The sequence below is a fragment of the Cherax quadricarinatus genome, chromosome 35 (genome assembly GCF_038502225.1).
Source record: "Cherax quadricarinatus isolate ZL_2023a chromosome 35, ASM3850222v1, whole genome shotgun sequence".
Classification (NCBI taxonomy): domain Eukaryota; kingdom Metazoa; phylum Arthropoda; class Malacostraca; order Decapoda; family Parastacidae; genus Cherax; species Cherax quadricarinatus.
The window spans coordinates 5,086,049-5,106,686 of NC_091326.1; the positions used below are offsets into that span (position 1 = coordinate 5,086,049).

Consider the following 20,638-nt stretch of genomic DNA (forward strand, 5'->3'; position numbering starts at 1 on the left):
AGAATTTGTCCTAGCTGATATTAATGTGGGCGCAGAATAATCTGTGGATCTAGTACAGGCTATGTACAGCATTCTCACTATTCTCACATTATCACGCCGCGGGGGCGTTGACCCCCGGAACTCTCTCCAGGTAAACTCCAGGTAAACTGTGAGTGAGTTTGTAGCCAGCAACATTACCACCATAGCTGGGGTTGTAGTCAGCAACATTACCACCATAGCTGGGGTTGTAGCCAGCAACATTACCACCATAGCTGGGGTTGTAGCCAGCAACATTACCACCATAGCTGGGGTTGTAGCCAGCAACATTACCACCATAGTTGGGGTTATAGCCACCAACATTACCACCATAGCTGGGGTTATAGCCAGCAACATTACCACCATAGTTGGGGTTATAGCCAGCAACATTACCACCATAGCTGGGGTTGTAGCCAGCAACATTACCACCACAGCTGGGGTTGTAGCCAGCAACATTACAACCATAGCTGGGGTTGTAGCCAGCAACATTACAACCAGCTCCTTTGAGAGCATTTAGCCTATCCTTACATGTTTTATTTGGCTGTGATCCGATGGATTTATTGAAGAGCGCGTCTACGAGATATCTAAAAGATAGCACCAAGCTGATGTTTTCACCCTGGAAACAAATGGAAGAAGAATTACGTTTTTCTGTCAAGAACTCAGTCTCAGATAAGGACATGATCAGGCCTACCGGTGGATCAGGGCCTCATCAACGAGGCTGTTACTGCTAACCGCACGTAGTCCAACGTATGAACCACAGTCCGGCTGATCCGGTACTGACTTTAGGTATCTGTCCAGCTCCCTCTTAAAGACAACCAGGGGTCTGTTGGTAATTCCCGTTACTGCTGGTGTGAGGCTGTTGAACAGTCTTGGGCCCCGGACACTTATTGTGTTTTCTCTTAGTGTGCCAACGGCGATAATAAATGTAAACGCTTGACCCTCGTTAAGAATGGCACCCCACTTGCCCTCTTGTATATACCATAACGGATTCCTATTCTTCATGCCCATGGGTTATACCAGAAAAGAGGATAAGACAGGGCTGGGTATCGAACCCTTGGAGGAGGTGGGTGTTCAATGGAGGGTATCTCCCCCCGTGTATTTTTCCGTATATCCCCTCCGTGTATTCCCCGTGTATGCATCAGGGCAACACGTAACTACACTTCCCTATATGGTGTGACACGGGTGTGCACGATAGTGTGACAGGTGTCAATTCAGGTGACAGGTGTGTCACCAAAGCGTGACAGGTGTACACGGCGTGACAGGTGTGCACCATGGTGTGACAGGTGTGCACCAAAGCGTGACAGGTGTGCACCAAAGCGTGACAGGTGTGCACTATGGTGACAAGTGTGCACCATGACGCAGGTGTACATGACAGGTTTGTATTGATCTTTTCCTTTCCCATCCTCCATCCAGCCCTTTCTATCCCCTCGACCCTTCCCTCTTTTTCCCTTAGCTTCCCCTTATCTCCCCTCACCCTTCCCCTCGACCCTTCCCTCTTCCCTTCACCATACCCCTTTCATCATTATCTTCTCCCCTTCTTACCTTCCCCTTATACTAATAATATATATATATATATATCTATATATATATATATATATATATATATATATATATATATATATATATATATATATATATATATATATATAAATCTTACCAGGGATGCTGGTGCATCTTGCTACAGTACTCTCAGGGAGCGGAGACGAGATGATGCCTGGTATACACTAGCTGACCCAAACCTTTAGTGGACTGGGTCTTGGTTGCACAAACAAGCATTACCTCTTCCCCCTTACACGAACTTTCCATATTTACCCTGGCATATGATAATTACTCTTTATAATCCACTCTGATAATCGATGGAGTCACGAGAGAAGAAATGGGCTGGGATGGAAAGGGGGGGGGAGGGGAGGTCGGAAGAGGAAGGTGGGTAGAAGTTTAGGGAGGAGGGACGAGGAGGGGAAGGGTAATCTCCCCTTCCCCTCTTAAACACACGACCAATCTGCCGCCTGGTTAGCCCACAGCGCAAATTATTCTGAATGATTAGACAGGCAAATACACACACGGGGCGATCGATATGTAAAATGTGCAGAAAGAAGTGGAGAGCAGCGCTCACGATGATGAGGTGCAGACTGAACCTCGTGTCCAGAGCTATGACAACCTCTCACTTTTCCTCTTTTTGACGAAATTAAGTAAAAAAAAAGTACGATGCTACTTTTTTGAGTGGGTGAGAACATGGGCAGTGTGTGGGTGAGAACATGGGCAGTGTGTGGGTGAGAACATGGGCAGTGTGTGGGTGAGAACATGGGCAGTGTGTGGGTGAGAACATGGGCAGTGTGTGGGTGAGAACATGGGCAGTGTGTGGGTGAGAACATGGGCAGTGTGTGGGTGAGAACATGGGCAATGACTGGGTGAGAACATGGGCAGTGTGTGGGTGAGAACATGGGCAATGACTGGGTGAGAACATGGGCAGTGTGTGGGTGAGAACATGGGCAGTGACTGGGTAAGAACATGGGCACTGACTGGGTGAGAACATGGGCAGTGTGTGGGTGAGAACATGGGCAGTGTGTGGGTGAGAACATGGGCAGTGTGTGGGTGAGAACATGGGCAATGACTGGGTGAGAACATGGGCAGTGTGTGGGTGAGAACATGGGCAGTGTGTGGGTGAGAACATGGACAGTGTGTGGGTGAGAACATGGGCAGTGTGTGGGTGAGAACATGGGCAATGACTGGGTGAGAACATGGGCAATGACTGGGTGAGAACATGGGCAATGACTGGGTGAGAACATGGGCAATGACTGGGTGAGAACATGGGCAGTGTGTGGGTGAGAACATGGGCAGTGTGTGGGTGAGAACATGGGCAGTGACTGGGTGAGAACATGGGCAGTGTGTGGGTGAGAACATGGGCAATGACTGGGTGAGAACATGGGCAGTGTGTGGGTGAGAACATGGGCAATGACTGGGTGAGAACATGGGCAGTGTGTGGGTGAGAACATGGGCAGTGTGTGGGTGAGAACATGGGCAGTGTGTGGGTGAGAACATGGGCAGTGACTGGGTAAGAACATGGGCACTGACTGGGTGAGAACATGGGCAGTGTGTGGGCGAGAACATGGGCAGTGTGTGGGTGAGAACATGGGCAGTGTGTGGGTGAGAACATGGGCAATGACTGGGTGAGAACATGGGCAGTGTGTGGGTGAGAACATGGGCAGTGTGTGGGTGAGAACATGGACAGTGTGTGGGTGAGAACATGGGCAGTGTGTGGGTGAGAACATGGGCAATGACTGGGTGAGAACATGGGCAATGACTGGGTGAGAACATGGGCAATGACTGGGTGAGAACATGGGCAATGACTGGGTGAGAACATGGGCAGTGTGTGGGTGAGAACATGGGCAGTGTGTGGGTGAGAACATGGGCAGTGACTGGGTGAGAACATGGGCAGTGTGTGGGTGAGAACATGGGCAATGACTGGGTGAGAACATGGGCAGTGTGTGGGTGAGAACATGGGCAATGACTGGGTGAGAACATGGGCAGTGTGTGGGTGAGAACATGGGCAATGACTGGGTGAGAACATGGGCAGTGTGTGGGTGAGAACATGGGCAGTGTGTGGGTGAGAACATGGGCAGTGACTTGGTGAGAACATGGGCAGTGTGTGGGTGAGAACATGGGCAGTGTGTGGGTGAGAACATTGGCAGTGACTGGGTAAGAACATGGGCACTGACTGGGTGAGAACATGGGCAGTGAGTAGGCGAGAACATGGGCAGTGTGTGGGTGAGAACATTGGTAGTGTGTGGGTGAGAAGATGGGCAGTGTGTGGGTGAGAACATGGGCAATGACTGGGCGAGAACATGGGCAGTGTGTGGGTGAGAACATGGGCAGTGTGTGGGTAAGAACATGGGCACTGACTGGGTGAGAACATGGGCAGTGAGTAGGTGAGAACATGGGCACTGAGTGGGTGAGAACATGGGCACTGAGTGGGTGAGAACATTGGTAGTGTGTGGGTGAGAAGATGGGCAGTGTGTGGGTGAGAACATGGGCAGTGTGTGGATGAGAACATGGGCAGTGACTGGGTGAGAACATGGGCAGTGACTGGGTGAGAACATGGACAGTGGCTGGGTGAGAACATGGGCAGTGAGTAGGTGAGAACATGGGCACTGAGTGGGTGAGAACATGGGTAGTGTGTGGGTGAGAACACGGGCAGTGAATGGGTGAGAACATGGACAGTGAGTGGGTGAGATGGGCAGTGTGTAGGTGAGAAGATGGGTAGTGTGTGGGTGAGAACACGGGACAGTGTGCTGGGCTACCTTTCTCTATACCAACATACTGGAAACATCAGCAGTGTGGCCTCACTAGTCAATGTGATTTAGATAATAGACACAAAACGCGACGTGGCGACCCTATTTTGATAACCACACTGTGGAAGCAACAGCTCACAGCACCTCCCTGTTGCCCAGGACGGGTTGTACACACCACGTGATGAAGTCACACTCAGCTTGAGCTGGGAAACACCAGGAGGGAGATGAGGATACCATCAAGCTTCGGAAAATGTAAGCTTAATGTATCTCTAATCTGAGAAAGGGAAGGGGTGCTTGCCTACCCGGAGGAAATTTCAGAAATCAATGCCCATCCCCTCGGTCCAAGACCAGCCCCCCAGGCCTCAGTTTCCTTGCATCAATAGCTTCCTTAGAGGCACAGAAGGCGCCCAAGAAGAAATAAAGATCACTGCACAAGTGGCACATTACACAGAGCTGTGTTAGCCACCTTGCATAAATAATGGTAGTCAAGCCTGCCATGTCTGGCTGCGGGGGATATATGACAAGCGGAGCAATATACATGATATATAGCCCTTGTTATGATTGTTGAAAGCTACTCAGGAGTTGTTTCTGGGACAACATCAGTGTTGCGTGTTGCTGGGGCAGTGTTGCGCACACGTCGATGATCGAATTTCAATAAGACACGGAAACAACTTCACCTGTTGCAATTAATCAAGTTTAATCTTGCAACGCTCTTATGGTACTTGCGTGGACACCACCTGGGCGGTCAATCATCCTGGACCACCTGTGCACCTCGGTCCTGCAGCTGGACCGCCCTCTTGTAAACATTTTTATACCATCAAACCTACAAGGATAGTGAAGCAATCGGCTTCGAGCCAAGGGGGAACTACGGTGCCTTGGACCAGGAGCCCTTCACTAGCATCAAAGCACCTTCCCTGCAAGGGTTGATAAGAGGCGCAGCTTGGTACCCCCCCCCCCAAGTGTACTTGCGCACGTGTACGTGAGCACGTGGGTGTCCGTCGAAGGGATAACCGAGTGTAGTTGTCTCTCTAATAACTCAAACTTCACCCTGGCTTTCCGGTCCAACTTGTCAACCAATTACACGCCATATATATGAGGTTTCAAGTTATAAACCTCCGTTTAACAGCAATCTATAACACACTCATCTCCCCAAGATTCTCCCCTCAACTCCCCGTTCCCAAAGTACATAATACTATGCTCAGTGTTACAAAAAACGCGATTCTAAAAGCTTAGAGATCTCCAGATAATACTAGAAAGGACTGCCCTTCTAGCATCCAGCCTTTTACTGGGTTTTCGTAACAAGTAGTCAGTATCCTTGTCCAATTATCCATTAGAATTCAGTATTATTCAATAGTGCTTCAGGATTACAACTGGTAGGCTACTAACTAGAGAAATTAAAATTTAATAAATTTATTAAGTCTAGAGGTATATTATCAAATTAAATTAAATTAATCACAGTAATCAAAATAATATCACATCTCTCAAGTACAATATTATTGTGCTGAAAGCACATATCACATTTATAATTCTTAAGTACCGTCTGGTACATTAACATTTAATAAGATATTACAAATATGTACAAGTTTGTAAGTATGTGTGTAAGTGCTCTAAGTAATTCGCTATGTCTCACGACTCGACTAGACTTAAACAAGTGACTGACAAAGTCCTCACATAAACTAACTTCTTGACCAACTGGCAATCAGAACAGTCTGCTTGAACAATAAAAAGAATGCTAAGCCCAATAGCAATATAACAAGCAACTGCGACACAGAATCAGGGACAAGGAGATATAACGACACTAAGTAGGGACCATCAGCAGATCCTCCACAAAAGTCATAAAACTCCCATACTACTGAATCTAAGTTCAGCATAAGAAAATCCCCGACTGTGATAATACACAGATACCAGTACAAGTTAGGTCAGAAGCTACAGCTCAGGACCTGAGTTGCTCAGAGTGTCCAAGAGAGAGACAACCTCAGTACAACGTCGAAAATCACTAAGTCTATACAATGTTCTGTGAACAGAGTTCTACAGAACTAACAAGAATAATGAGACAGACAATCTATCCAACCATCAAGAGAGTCTAGACCAGACTGAATACTTCAGGCGAGGTGAGGACACCCCCGCCCCCTCCAATCACGTGATAGCTCCGTGGACAGCTGGAGCACAAACAGAAGCCGGCAGAATAACGAGCAAGGAGCGATAATTACAGTAGTTAGACAATCAAGACTTGAACTGAGCACATAATGTTACATCCTACCTAACCAAAGGAAGCTAAGTCAAATAACAATATAAAGCAATACATTTACGATTTAGCTATTATCGCAAATACAAGCAATATAAAATTATATGAAAAGATAATAATTATATATATATATACATAATAATCATTGCAACCCATTCAGGGGTTGCAACACTCAGTAATAACCCACATGGAGGTAATCGCAGGAGATTAACCGATCTGTATTTTTCGACCACCTCCTGAAAAAGTACCAAGAAGGGAATCTACAATAAATACTGTATCTACAACACTTCACACTAGTGACACACCAGCTACATCCACACACACACACACACACACACACACACACACACACACACACACACACACACACACACACATACACACGAACACTAACAAGTATAATAGCATTAATATTTATCTACCCTCCATTAAGCTGAACATTTCCGTAATCCCAGGAATACTCTTTTATTAATAATAAACTCAAATAACAAATTCCCTTTTTATGTATATAATAGCACATTCCACTGGTGTTGTGTGTGAGATACCCACATCAGTGGTGGTGCGTAGGCGCTGAGCTAAGAAAACGCTTCTTAGCTAAATATTTGCAAGATTGAGGTTAGTCTTGACGATACTGTCCAGAATTACCAATGCAATCCATAGTTGCTACTTCAATATGTATAAGGCAGAGGCTTCTCAGAAACACGGGGCACATTAGTCTCCACGAGAATGTTATGTGGCGATATTTCTCGTATTAATGTGTGGCCTGGGAGGGAACAATACACAAGTAACCTGTACGTGGGAGAGAGAGAAACTTATGGCGACTTCTCGGTCCGGTTTGGACCATTTACAAGTCACAGAGTGGCTTGTAAATGGCCCAAGTCGGACCGAAATGTCGTCTCTGTCACTTTCTCTCATGTGCGGGTTATTTGAGTATTGCTCCAGTCACGGCATTATGCCTTTTCGGAGGGTACGTCTATACCCAGTACCCACGTTTCTTTCTCGAGCGAAGGGGCGCTTTTTAAACACTATGGAACACGTCAGCAACGTTTCGCCTGTGTTTTGAACGTTCGTCGTCCAGCAGTCCTGCTGAACATGACGGTCACAACAGCAGTGCGTCCCTTTCCTCTAGCATATGAACGGTGGCAAGATGTTTCGGCCCGTACTAGCCCGCTGTCATGTCGCGAACTGCGCAGGATGGAGCGAAGCGTCATCACGAGGTTTCGCTCGCGAACTGCTGCAGACATGGTAATGCTACTTGCCGTTAAACGTAACGCTTGTACTGTCGAAACGAGAACGACGTTTCCCTCTCCGTCCATAGTTCATCACACGGGATGTAGGAGGGAGGGAGAGAGGCAGGCAGGCAATCAGGAAGGCTCAAAACACTGACAACACACTCGTTGCTTGCTAGAAAAAGCATGACAACACCTGTTGACAGCACCTGTTGACAACACTTGTTGGAAACACCTGTAAACAAAGACGTGAACTGTCAGTAAGAATTATGTTCATTATATTCGTGGGGAGAGCACTAAGATCGATTGGGACTACGTAGCATCTAGAATCATGGGGTGGAGGTTGGATCCATGAGGAGGATAGGTCGAATTATATATATATATATATATATATATATATATATATATATATATATATATATATATATATATATATATATATATATATATATATATAGACAGAGAGAGAGAGAGAGAGAGAGGTAAGGAGGCTGAGAGATGGTGGACACAGGAGATAAATGATAAACTAGACGTGAGGTAGATAAGCGAGGCTGGGGAGGGGAAGAAGGGGAGGGGGGGTTGTTATCCACTGAGTAGCAAGTGCACGAGAGGTAATGAATAACGGGAGGGGGGTAGATGAGATATAGGAAGGGGGCATGGTGATAGGTAACAGACTAAAGGAAAGGGGTTGGAGGGGAGAGAGGAAAGGGAAGGAGGGGTGAGAGGGAACAGAGGACAGGGGGGAGGGGTGAGAGGGGACAGAGGACACGGGGGAGGGGTAAGAGAGAGGACAGGGGGAAGGGGGGGAGAGCGTTCAGAGGATAGGGGGAGGGGTGAGAGGAGACAGGGGCGAGGGGGGAGAGGAGACAGAGGACAGAGGGGAGGGGGGAGAGAGGACAGGGGGAGGGGGGAGAGGAGAGAGAGGACAGGAGGGGAGGGGGGAGAGGCGATAGAGGACAGGGGGAGAGGAGACGGAGGACAGGGGAGGAGGGGCAGAGGAGACAGAGGACAGGGGGAGGGGTGAGAGGAGACAGAGGACAGGGGCGAGGGGGGAGAGGAGACAGGGCAGGGGGGGTGAGAGGCGATAGAGGGCAGAGGGACAGGAGACAGAGGACAGGGGAGGAGGGGGAGAGGAGACAGAGGACAGGGGGGAGAGGTGAGAGGAGGACAGAGGACAGGGGGGAGGGGGAGAGGAGACAGAGGACAGGGGGAGGGGTGAGAGGAGACAGAGGGCAGGGGGAGGGGTGAGAGGAGACAGAGGACAGGGGGAGGGGTGAGAGGAGACAGAGGACAGGGGGAGGGGAGAGAGGAGACAGAGGACAGGGAGAGGGGTGAAAGGAGACAGAGGACAGGGGCGAGGGGGGAGAGGAGACAGAGGACAGGGAGGGTGGGGTGAGAGAGGACAGGGGGGAGGTGAGAGGGGACAGAGGGGGAGGGGTGAGAGGCAGAGGACAGGGGGGGAGGGGTGAGAGGACAGGGGGGGAGGGGTGAGAGGAGGACAGAGGACAGGGGGGAGGGGGAGAGGAGACAGAGGACAGGGAGGGTGGGGTGAGAGAGGACAGGGGGGAGGGGTGAGAGAGGACAGGGGGGCGGTGAGAGGGGACAGAGGGGGAGGGGTGAGAGGCAGAGGACAGGGGGGGAGGGGTGAGAGGACAGGGGGGAGGGGTGAGAGGGGACAGAACAGGGGGAGGGGTGAGAGGGGAACAGAGGAAAGGGGCGAGGGGTGACAGGAGACAGAGGACAGGGGGAGGGGTGAGAGGAGACTAAGGACAGGGGGAGGGGTGAGAGGAGACAGAGGACAGGGGGACGGGGGAGAGGAGACAGAGGACAGGGGGGAGGGGGGAGAGAGGACAGGGGGGAGAGGGGGAGAGGAGACAGAGGACAGGGGGAGGGGTGAGAGGAGACAGAGGACAGGGGGGAGGGGGGAGAGGCGATAGAGGACAGGGGGAGAGGAGACAGAGGACAGGGGGGGAGGGGGAGGGGAAGAGGAGACAGAGGACAGGGAGGAGGGGTGAGAGGAGACAGAGGACAGGAGGGGAGAGGTGACAGAAGACAGAGGGAGGGTGAGAGGAGATAAAGGACAGGGGGGAGGGGCGAGAGGCGATAGAGGACAGGAGGAGAGAAGACAGAGGACAGGGGGAGGGGGAAGAGGAGACAGAGGACAGGGGGAGGGGGAAGAGGAGACAGAGGACAGGGGGGAGGGGAAGAGGAGACAGAGGACAGGGGAGGGGGGTGAGAGGAGACAGGGGAGGGGGGTGAGAGGAGACAGGGGTGGGGGGAGGGGGGAGGGGGGAAGGGGTTGTAAAGGATGAGAGGAAAATCAGTCTTTTCAAAGATTAGTAAAGTTAATCGAATAATTTCAGCCCGAGAGCACTCCCACGTGCTCCCACGTGCTCCCACGTGCTCCCACGTGCTCCCACGCGCTCCCACGAGCTCCCACGCGCTCCCACGCGCTCCCACGCGCTCCCACGTGCTCCCACGTGCTCCCACGCGCTCCCACGTGCTTCCACGAGCTCCCACGTGCTCCCACGTGCTCCCACCTGTCTTAACCAGCAACACGAGACACCAAAACACAAAGAAATACGGAGGACTTAATAACGAAAGTTAATTAAATATGATCCACAACGAGGGCAGCTCAGACTCCTCGGATCAAGATTAGTTATAACGGTATCAAGAGTGCCAGGGTTAGTGACCCCTCCCCCCCCAACATACGAGTAATGAAGAAAATACTAGGAACTTCCCCACCCATCACTTCCTCAATTAATTCCTTATTAATCTCGTAGACTTTACCGTCTAGTTTATATCATTGTGTATGTGTATATACGTCTGTGTGTGTGTGTGTGTGTGTGTGTGTGTGTGTGTGAATATACGTGTGTGTGTGTGTGTGTGTGTGTATGTGTATGTATGTGTGTGTGTGTGTGTGTGTATGTGTATGTGTATGTGTATGTGTATGTGTATGTGTATGTGTGTGTGTGTGTGTGTGTGTGTGTGTATACGTGTGTGTGTATGTCTGGAGGTTGTGCGTCGGAAGGAACTCGTGTAACCAATTACTAAATGAACCAGTTTGAAATTTATATTCCTCTGCTTATTTTTTGAGTTACGAAGATCAGCAATACTGAAATTTATAGTCAATTTACGAAAAAAAAAATCCATCACTTTGTCTCTTTCTATCTGCCGTAACCCAGACACATCGCCTTTTCAACCCGCATCCTTCCATTAATAACCAAAAAAAAAATAAAAATAATAGATTGCCCTTCCATTGTCGGGACTCCATTCCCCAAAAACTCATTAGGAACCCATGAAAACACACACACAATTTCTCATTAGCAGAAAAAATATGAAGAATGGATAAGACGGGGTGTGGATGGGTGACTTAGCTCAGCCGGAGACCAGATCATAACAGAACCTGTGAATCTCTGCTCTGCATGTCGACACTCACCTCTGTAAAGTGTCCTTTGTTGAATCCAGAGAATTCGGGGGAAGGGAAGGCAGGGAGGGGGGATAAGAAAAAACATAAACAGGGTTTCTATTTCCGATATATAGAGAGAGAGAGAGAATGAGAATGTTTGGTTGGTACATGTAAGTTGTAACGAATGATTATTGAAATTGGCCTTCTGGTATTCTCTGGAAATATCTTAGTAGATGTTGCATATTGTAACGAAGAGAGAAAAAATCCTTGCTCAGAAGTATGAAAAGAAAGGTTATACGCAGAGCCCAGCCTCGTTTTATCCCCTGAAAGCTATGGTTCGCTCTAATTAGAGCTCTCTTAATTCAGATTTCACCTTCCTAACACTATAGAGGTAAAACGTCATGCGTAAATACCTCGCAATGCATATTATAAAACATTTCCTTTTTTCCACAGAGGAGAAAACGAGGAAAAAAAAAACTATCAGCTGAACGAACTCTAAAAAAAGACTGTCAAAACTGTAATGGATCCACGAAAGTTTATTTTGACCCAGTGGCGAGCGAGACGTAACTTAAACTATACTAACTGTCCCCCGGAAAATCCGTAGAGTGACGTAAGCTCGTCTAAAAGACGTCGTACATCGTAAGATTTCCGTGGGGGTCAGGGCATGGCTGTGTTAACCTAGATTAACTTAGGAGAGTCCTAGAGATGTTAAGATTGTTAGGTTAATCCTGAACGTCAGGTTAAGATTGTTAGGTTAATATGAACGTCAGATTAAGATTGTTAGGTTAATCTGAACGTCAGATTAAGATTGTTAGGTTAATCCTAGACACATCACGTCATCAGATTAAGTTTAACGAGTCATATAGACCCCTCTGCCCCAACATGATCACTTCAAGCTGGACTAATCACGTTAAGTCCAGACTTGTTGCTCGTGATTTGTGACCTGTGTCCCGCGTCCTGCTGACCAGGACACCACGGCGCTCAGAAAAAAAAAAGCGAATTGATCCAAGCCAAGTCAAAATTTATGTCCTAATTTTTTTAAGTCTTCCCTGATGATTTCAGACGATGAACAGAGTCGGGGACTTTCAACACGGTACGAAATGGAGGGGAAAAGCAAACTTAAAAATCGTTGGGTTCAAACAGTGCCTCGGGGACGAGAGGCAATGATTGCTAGAGCACTGATCTCACACACTGAGGTCCGTGGTTTGATTCCCGATACGGGTGGAAACATTTGGGGGGGGGGGGGGTTGTTTCCTTAAGACACCTGCTGTCCATGTTCATCCATCAGTATAACAGGTACCTGGGTGTTAGTCGACTTATGTGGGTCGCATCCTGGGACAAAATTAACCTAATTTGCTGGAAATGCTCAGCATAACAAGGGACTTTCTATGTAGTAGTATGTCACTGATGTCAGCTATGGTCTGAATACCTTGTACATGTACTTGCAGAAGTGAAGATATTACTATTATGAGGTTCAATTTAAGAAATGGGAGAAGTGGTTCAGTTCCTGGGAAAAGAAAGGTACCTACCTACCTCCCTACCTACCTACCTACCTACCTCCCTCCATCCCTCCCTCTCCCTCCCTCTCACTCCCTCCCTCTCACTCCCTCCCTCTCACTCCCTCCCTCTCACTCCCTCCCTCTCACTCCCTCCCTCTCCCTCCCCCTCCATCTCCCTCCCCCTCCATCTCCCTCCCTCCCCCTCCATCTCCCTCCCTCTCCCTCCATCTCCCTCCCTCTCCCTCCATCTTCCCTCCCTCTCCCTCCATCTTCCCTCCCTCTCCCTCCATCTCCCTCCCTCTCTCCCTCCCCCTTTCTCTCCCTCTCCCTCTCTCTCTCAGGGGGACAAGAAACCTTCCCTATAGTGAACGAGTTTGTACTGTGAGAGTCGATACTTGATAATTCTTGAATACGGAGCAACAAGTCTTGATAACGACCCAAGACGGAGAGAAACGCCTTGACAGCCGACCAAAACTCCTAAAACTGATCACAAATTTTCCGTAATTGATTGCAAAATTTATTACAAAAAATAAAGGTTCTATTTACAAAAGAAAAAGTAGCTTTGACAGTGTTAACCCCCACTGAACAAGGTACAGTTCCTGCTGAGTCACGAGTGAGCAGAAACCTGACACCTCACGAATGTAAGAAGACTCTTAAGATACTCCCTACCATGGGTTCGAATCTCTCTAGTACCCCCCCCCCCAGAACATGCTGTTCACTAGTAAAGTTCTTCTCCTCTCCCTGTTCCTACTACCCCCCTCTTTCCATCACATCACTCGCCCCCGGGGGGGGGGGGGGGGGGGACAGGTGGCCACATTAAAGACACTTCCCGTCAATTTGGTAAATTCAAAAAAGATGAAAAAAATATACGATCACAAAAGAAAATAACCTGTAGGAACGTACCTGGGTCTTATTTTTGACACTTCAAGTGTCAAGTGTCCCTCGAAGAGTTGTTAAGTCTAACTTACCTGTGGTAAGAAAAAAAATGGTTATTACCCTTCTAGTATATATATATATATATATATATATATATATATATATATATATATATATATATATATATATATATATATATATATATATATATATATATATATAATTATTATTATTATTATTATTATTATTATATATTATCACACTGGCCTATTCCCACCAAGGCAGGGTGGCCCGAAAAAGAAAAACTTTCACCATCATTCACTCCATCACTGTCTTGCCAGAAGGGTGCTTTACACTACAGTTTTTAAACTGCAACATTAACACCCCTCCTTCAGAGTGCAGGCACTGTACTTCCCATCTCCAGGACTCAAGTCCGGCCTGCCGGTTTCCCTGAACCCCTTCATAAATGTTACTTTGCTCACACTCCAACAGCACGTCAAGTATTAAAAACCATTTGTCTCCATTCACTCCTATCAAACACGCTCACGCATACCTGCTGGAAGTCCAAGCCCCTCGCACACAAAACCTCCTTTACCCCCTCTCTCCAACCTTTCCTAGGCCGACCCCTACCCCGCCTTCCTTCCACTACAGACTGATACACTCTTGAAGTCATTCTGTTTCGCTCCATTCTCTCTACATGTCCGAACCACCTCAACAACCCTTCCTCAGCCCTCTGGACAACAGTTTTGTAATCCCGCACCTCCTCCTAACTTCCAAACTACGAATTCTCTGCATTATATTCACACCACACATTGCCCTCAGACATGACATCTCCACTGCCTCCAGCCTTCTCCTCGCTGCAACATTCATCACCCACGCTTCACACCCATATAAGAGCGTTGGTAAAACTACTCTCATACATTCCCCTCTTTGCCTCCAAGGACAAAGTTCTTTGTCTCCACAGACTCCTAAGTGCACCACTCACTCTTTTTCCCTCATCAATTCTATGATTCACCTCATCTTTCATAGACCCATCCGCTGACACGTCCACTCCCAAATATCTGAATACATTCACCTCCTCCATACTCTCTCCCTCCAATCTGATATTCAATCTTTCATCACCTAATCTTTTTGTTATCCTCATAACCTTACTCTTTCCTGTATTCACCTTTAATTTTCTTCTTTTGCACACCCTACCAAATTCATCCACCAATCTCTGCAACTTCTCTTCAGAATCTCCCAAGAGCACAGTGTCATCAGCAAAGAGCAGCTGTGACAACTCCCACTTTGTGTGAGATTCTTTATCTTTTAACTCCACGCCTCTTGCCAAGACCCTCGCATTTACTTCTCTTACAACCCCATCTATAAATATATTAAACAACCATGGTGACACCACACATCCTTGTCTAAGGCCTACTTTTACTGGGAAATAATTTCCCTCTTTCCTACATACTCTAACTTGAGCCTCACTATCCTCGTAAAAACTCTTCACTGCTTTCAGTAACCTACCTCCTACACCATACACTTGCAACATCTGCCACATTGCCCCCCTATCCACCCTGTCATACGCCTTTTCCAAATCCATAAATGCCACAAAGACCTCTTTAGCCTTATCTAAATACTGTTCACTTATATGTTTCACTGTAAACACCTGGTCCATATATATATATATATATATATATATATATATATATATATATATATATATATATATATATATATATATATATATATATATATATATATATATATATATATATATATATTCATCAAGGATGGAGATGCCCCACAAAATCCTATTAAAACCTTTATAAAATATAAAAACCATATAAACCTTACAAAAATCTTATATAAATCATATAAATCTTACTTAAAACTTAATAAACTATGTAAACCTTCAATATTAATAAAAACGATTAAACATTGTAAAAACTTTATAAAAACCACAAACCTTCCAAAACCTAATAAAAACCATATAAACCTTACAAAAACCTAATAAAAACCATATAAACCTTACAAAAACCTAATAAAAACCATATAAACCTTACAAAAACCTAATAAAAACCATATAAACCTTACAAAAACCTAATAAAAACCATATAAACCTTACAAAAACCTAATAAAAATCATATAAACCTAACAATAATCAAATTAAAACCATATAAACCATAGAAATCACAAAAACTATAATAATCTTAAAAATCTTATGGGACTTTTTCAAACTTTTCATAAAAATCTTTTAAAAATCGTAGGAAAATACTAAGATGTAAAATATTTACAAAAACCCAAATACCGGATAAAATCCTATAACAAACTTATCAAATATAAAAAAAACTCATGAAAAGTCATGTAAAACTTATTAAAACTTTATATAGTCCATATATAAAACCTTATAAAACCTTATCCAAAGTTATGAAAACCTATATAAAACCTTATAAAAACTCACATAAAACCTTATAAAAACTCACATAAAACCTTATGAAAACTCACATAAAACCTTATAAAAACTCACATAAAACCTTATAAAAACTCACATAAAACCTTATAAAAACTCACATAAAACCTTATAAAAACTCACATAAAACCTTATAAAAACTCACATAAAACCTTATAAAAACTCACATAAAACCTTATAAAAACTCACATAAAACCTTATAAAAACTCACATAAAACCTTATAAAAACTCACATAAAACCTTATAAAAACTCACATAAAACCTTATAAAAACTCACATAAAACCTTATAAAAACTCACATAAAACCTTATAAAAACTCGCATAAAACCTTATAAAAACTCACATAAAACCTTATAAAAACTCACATAAAACCTTATAAAAACACATAAAACCTTTTAACTTCATAAAATCCCTTTTAAAAGGTTAGGAAGGTTTAAAGGTTAGTAAGGTTTCAAGTCTATCTACTAGACGAGGGTCATTGAAGCTGCACTCTCCTCTACCACAAGTCAACAATACTAACCTTAAACTCTCAGTATACTTATATACCGAGAAAAATACACTTCTGGGTGTGTATACATCCGGGGTGATACGGATTTTAAGTCACTTAAGATACATAGTCACGTGTATAGCACACGTAGCTAGACACATGTATAGCGCACATAGGCAGAGACACGTGTATAGCACACACACCCGCGTCTCGCTGCTGCCTGGGTCAAACTGGTCAGTTTTGAACCAGGTCTTCGGGGCAGTTCGAAAGGGCTGTATCGAATTCGGATCATCGTTTCAGTCTCGTTTTTCGAGGGGAGAAAATTACGAATTTCAACTGGGGGGAGAGTGGGAGGGGGGAAAGATGAGGGGGTGAGGTCCGATCCGAGGAAAGAGAGGGAGAGGGTTTTTTTTCTCTCTCTCTCTTACCTGTGCTGGAAGCAAGAGTCGAGCTAGGAGGGTTCACACTGAGAACCTGCGAGTGATGGGTCACTGCTGTGTGAACCTCAGCACTGACCATTACAGTTATGCACACATTATAAACCCGTAAGAGTTTATGCAGTGCCCGGGGAATGAGAGGTTCATTTTTGATAGATATGCGGAAAAAAGCTATCAGGTATATATATATATATATATATATATATATATATATATATATATATATATATATATATATATATATATATATATATATATATATATATATATATATATATATATATATATATATATTGATGGTTCACTGTATTCTCTATCATTCCCTGGTTGTCTTCCTGTCTACCTCTATTATTGGCATCCAGTTCCTCGAAGTGAGGAGAGCCTGGCCATCGGATCTAGCTAAGGTACTGCACTAACAAACGATGATTCTTGACAGCTGGCAAGCTCTTGACAGCTGGCAAGCTCGTTACATCTGCACCTTTTTCTTCAATGTTTTTACCGTATAATCTGACCTTAACCTCACGTGTCCCACCAGCACCTAACGTATTTTCCAGCATATAAGACGCACTACACAAGCTCCATGACGGTAAATCAGTAATCATATTCAAGGGTTAATTATCCTTTTATGTCACGCTAAAACCTGACCCAAAGCCTACTCTTGGCCCTGACCTTGAGCATATAAGGAGGCCTAGTCTGGGGGCGGACCTACGGGAAAGGGGGCGTCGACCCCCCCCCCCCACCTCCGGAGCGACCTCCAGGTAAACTCCAGGGAAGGTACAATAGACGAACGGGAGGGGGAGGAGGGAAGGGGAGACAGATATACCTCACAATAGACCAATAGAACGCTGGATGGTCATCATTAGACAGACATTCCATTTATGGGGGTACACCTCGATCTCCTCCCCATCCTTACTGTCTATCCTGATGGCCTTGTTTTTTTTTTTTGTCCTTGCTTAGTTCCGAGTGTTGTTGTTGCCATGGTAACAAGATCAGGATGGTGGTGTCAGTTGTGTAATTTTAAATACTGGTGATAAAAAAATTATTCTCTCAAGGCGTGGAATTCAGTCGCCCGAGACTGTCATTATTATTATTATTATTATTATTATTATCATTATTATTATTATTATTATTATTATTATTATATTATTATTATTATTATTATTATTACTACTATTACTATTATCATTATTATTATTTCCCCTGAGAAGCTTTAAACCATAAAAAATCATATAGTGCCCAGTGGAGTGGAAGGTAATCAGATTCGATCTAGTAAAGGGGAAAAGAGGGGGGACAGCTTCACCTGCTTGGATGAAGAACCCTTCACCGACCTAGGAGGCACCGCCCTGGGGGATGTAACATGAAGCGATAGAGAAGTGAGGTGAACACAAGGACGGTGCAAGTGAGGTGAAGTGAACACAAGGACGGTGCAAGTGAGGTGAAGTGAACACAAGGACGGTGCAGGCGGATTTCACACACAGCGGATTACGTGATTATATTTCGAGGAAAATATAACGTCGATTACATTTCTCTCTCTCTCTCTCTCACTTTTATTCCGTGAATATAATAATAATAATAATCCATTGAGGGATTAACCAATAGATATGATAGACATATTTCACGTCAGTCGGTCAGAGGGTTGAGAGACGGGGGGGATGGGGAGGAAGAGCTGTAATCTGACATCATATCAAAGTCATTGTAATGTCTCGGCTGATGGTTCATTGTCTCAATAGACTGTTCAGACGTCGTAAAGATAAGTCTTGCGGGTGTAAATAACGAGGTGGTCGTCGCTTCGCTGACGAGAGAACATAAAGAACGTCTTAGATCATAACTTACGATATGACGGAAATGCAATTCAAGTCGCTAATCTCTAACCTAACTTAGCTCATCCATTACCAGAAGAAGGCATAATCTTCTTGGGGAAGGAATAACAAGAGGACGCGGATATCTCGCAAATACCGGAAAGTTCTCAGTCTAAAAGAACTCATTTGAAGATCAGGGTCACTAGTTAATTCTTTCTTGTAACACACATACACACACACGCGTGTCCTGGCGTCGTACATCAGAGCTATTTACCCGTGAGAATGACAGACACAGCAGTAATTAAGTTCTGTCACCTACACTGTCTTCCAGCCAAGTAATTACACCTTGTTCCCACCCCATCACCGAGATTTAAAGTCGACCCAGTTGCTACCAGAACCGCAGTCATGTTGTGGTTGATGTTGTACACGAAGCCCTCATGTCCTGGTCTGTTGTGGGAGCACCGTCTCTGTTGGTGGGTTACACTGGTTGGTTAACTGGGTTTTGAAACCTATTGATCACACTAGGGTCATCAAGGCTGCAACGTCACCTGCTCTTCACCAGTTATGGAAAATAAACACTAATGTAGTATAATGTGATCCCTTATTGACTACGTTTCGCCCACACAATGGGCGAAACGTAGTCAGTAAAGGATCATATTATACTGCATTTGTGTTTAATTTTTCATTGTGTCGGTATTTTATACATTTATCTCCACTAGTCAGTTGTATTTTAATACCTAAAACAGGAAGTAAACTCCCAGTGTATACTCTGAGAGTTTAGCCCTTAATCTAATCTATATTTTAGGTATATTAAAGTATTCATGGCTGGTGGTGAAGAGGTGACGTTGCAGCCTTAATCACCCTCGTGTGGTCGATAGGCATTAAACCTCATTAACCAAGCATCATGGAGAGAGTAACAGAGATAACAGGTGGTCGTGGAACATAGCTTTCTCAGATCGGAGACCAAGGACTAACTTATTTGGAAGCTGAGAGCTCCTTTCAGCCAACCCCTCTCCCCTCCTCTCTTCCCTCCCCCACACCCCTCCACCCCCACCAAAACCCCCACCGGGTCTACAACACCTCCGGGAAAACAAAATTCCCTCCGGGGCCCCAACAAATCTACTCTGTAATAGATAGTCGTCCTACCCCGGGGGTTACCAACCTGCAGGCCCCGCGGGTCGCATGCGGCCCCCGGGAAGATTTAATGGGAACCCTCTGGACCTATTTGAAAATACAAATATTACTGCATAAGTGCAGACAACGGTGTCAAATTAGGAGTTTGTGTTGGCTGCAAAACTGACACTAAAAACAATTATAATTTGATAAGCTTAAAAAAAAAAAGTGGATTATTTGTCGTAATTTAAATTGTTGCAACAAATGACGGAATTAAGCGAATTTTGACTCAGTATTAACAATTACTGCGCATCTAGGATGCGTGAGTTGTCATTTATGGTGTTGATCACACGATAACATTAAACTGCCACGGGATATCTACACTGAGAGGTGTATGTCTCAGTATATCTACACTGAGAGGTGTATGTCTCAGTATATATACACTGAGAGGTGTATGTCTCAGTATATCTACACTGAGAGGTGTATGTCTCAGTATGTATACACTGAGAGGTGTATGTCTCAGTATATATACACTGAGAGGTGAATGTCTCTCAGAGTATATATACACTGAGAGGTGTATGTCTCAGTATATATACACTGAGAGGTGTATGTCTCAGTATATATACACTGAGAGGTGAATGTCTCTCAGAGTATATATACACTGAGAGGTGTATGTCTCAGTATATATACACTGAGAGGTGTATGTCTCAGTATATATACACTGAGAGGTGAATGTCTCTCAGAGTATATATACACTGAGAGGTGTATGTCTCAGTATATATACA

General features: G+C 45.1%; 1 protein-coding gene across 2 annotated transcripts in view; it reads right to left on the reverse strand.

The window, feature by feature from the left end:
• Nucleotides 1-16,721, reverse strand: part of LOC128695209 (sex-determining region Y protein) — a 189,718-nt gene extending 172,997 nt beyond the window's left edge. For both annotated transcript variants that reach the window (XR_011392804.1, XM_070091316.1), the window contains exon 1: nucleotides 16,538-16,721. The gene's annotated coding sequence lies outside the window, so the exon portion shown is untranslated. The remainder of the gene's footprint in view (nucleotides 1-16,537) is intronic.
• Between the last annotated feature and the right edge of the window lie 3,917 nt (nucleotides 16,722-20,638).